We start from the raw sequence: 2,342 nt of genomic DNA, 5'->3' as shown, positions 1-2,342 counted from the left end.
GGCTGCTACCTCTGCTCTGTGGGCCAGAAGGACAGGGCTGCTGGGGGGAGATGGGACTGCCCCGTACAACCGGTTCAGGCTTTGGCCACCCTGTTCAGCAGGTTTCCCCACCCTTCCCGAAACTGCCCCAGCCCCCGAGGGTGGAAAGAACTGCCAAGTTTGACCACCAGAGGGGAGGGGTGAGAGGCTGTGCAAGAAGGGGGCCTAGGGAAGCTGCGGTGCTGCTGTGTAGCATTATTTCTTCCTGGTTTGAGCCTGTCAACAAGCCTGCTCAGTGGCTGGGGCAGATCCTAACTGCGGTGTATAGTGGAGGACCCAGGGGAGGGAGGGAGCAAAGGTTTGAACCCTGGTTCTTCTCCCTGTTCCCTCTGGTGTGGGGGCCCAGGTCACCCATCTCTCCTCACCCACGGGAGCTTTGGCTTCTTCGCAGGAGTATAGCTGCTCCCCAAGCTCTGAGTTCCTGCCCAGGAGCCTTTAGTTGAGGTATCCCACTCCAGCCCACACCCCTCCACTTGTGTCAGCCAACTTTTGTTCGGTGCAAAAAAAAAAAAAAAAAAAATCCTTTAATTCATCTTTTTTAAGTTTATTTGAAAGAAAGAGAACTTGTGCACGTGAGTAGGGGAGGGGCAGAGAACGAGGAAGAGAAAGAATCCCAAGCAGGCTCTGTGCTGTCAGTGCAGAGCCAGAGAGGGGGTTCAATCTCATGAACTTTGAGATCACGACCTGAGCCAAAACCACAAGTCAGATGCTCAACCAACTGGGCCACCCAGGCACCCCCTTTAATTCATTTCTTCAACAAATTACATACCGAGCTTCTGTGTGCCAGGTACCGCCAATCTGATATTTGTCAAGATAAGCACATAGGAAGCACCTATGTATCTCAAGTCATTGCCTCAGCACACAGCCCTGTGATGAAGGTTCTATTATCCCCGGTTTACAGGAAGCTGATTCAGCAAAGCTGAGTTCCCAGGGTCCTGGAGCTGGTACTGGAGGGCCAGATTCAAACCCTAACATGAGTCTAGTGTTACCAAAGAGATACTTTTAGATTGTAATAATTACTACACAGGAAAATAACACAGGAATGTGAGAGGTTGTAGGCTACCTTTAAATGATTGAGGGTGAATGTACATACTTGACTCATACAAGTGTCCAGCTCAATTGATTTCCATCACTGCACACACCCAGAAGGCAAGACCCAGATCAAGAAGCAGAACCTTTCTAGCACCCTTTTGATGGCTAACTCTCACACTTCTGTGTTTTTGTACCTGTTGTGCTCAGCCTGGACCACATCCTCCTTTCTCATCTTTCAGCCTAATCCTTACTCCCCAAATGCTCCCGCACACATCCAGGGAGGGGAGAAAACACCCTGGCATCTGCTAACAGAACCCTGAGCATGGAGTGCCCCTTTCGCCTTTCTGTTTACTTAGCTGTCTTCCCTCTGGGTTGTGAGCTCCTGGAGACAACAGATGGTAACGTAATCTTCTCTGGGTCTCCATCACCCCACATCCCCTCCATGACCTTAGTAAGTGGTAATGGATAGATGACAGGGGCGGGGCTTGCTACTGTGCTTTGGCTGATCCCATTTCATAGGCCATTCATCCATCCTTCGAGCCTCTAAATGGATTTGGTCCTTCTAGTCCCCCTAGCACTGGGGACAACCCTCATTATCTCTTGGATCTCCGAAGCACTTCCAAAGCTGAGGTGATTAATGACTCATTAAATGCTGTATCCCAATGCCTAGAACAGTGATCAACCCTTATAAATGCTTATAAGTGTTGGACAGAAAGGAACGTCCTCCTCTGAGGGAGGGATGGAGATGAAGTGAGAAAATGCTAAGCAAAGCGCCATCCCCAGTAAGATCTGGGATGGAGGGAGGAGTCAGCCAGGTCAGCTACGGTGCTGGGAGGAAGGATTGCACAGGGGCCGCTAGGGGGCACTTTCACCACCCAGCTGGTACTGTGTTTCACTGCAAAGGTTTGAGAAAAGGGTACTCAGTCCCAGGCAGGTGGCAGGTGTGAAGCAATGAAAGCGGAGACGCAGTCCCTGCTCTTTTGGAGCTAACACTGTAGAGTGCCGGCAGAAGGAATGCAAATACTGTTAAAAAATTGGTCCCTAAGCTGCTTGTTTCTATGAATTTCCCGGCCATCCTCACCCAAGTGACTCCCTTTCTTAGAACTTTCACAACTCCATTCCTTTGTACAGGCAGTAGTATCTACCTCAAATGCCTCTTTGCCCCAGGAAACCTCTACACACCCTGTGATGAAGCTCAAAAAGCCTTCCTTGTTTCTTCAGCCAAAGCCCATCGCTGTTCTTTCTGCTGCACACACATGGCCCGTGGTAGT

Source organism: Lynx canadensis, chromosome B3 (genome assembly GCF_007474595.2).
Source record: "Lynx canadensis isolate LIC74 chromosome B3, mLynCan4.pri.v2, whole genome shotgun sequence".
Classification (NCBI taxonomy): Eukaryota; Metazoa; Chordata; class Mammalia; order Carnivora; family Felidae; genus Lynx; species Lynx canadensis.
This window is presented reverse-complemented; position numbering follows the sequence as displayed.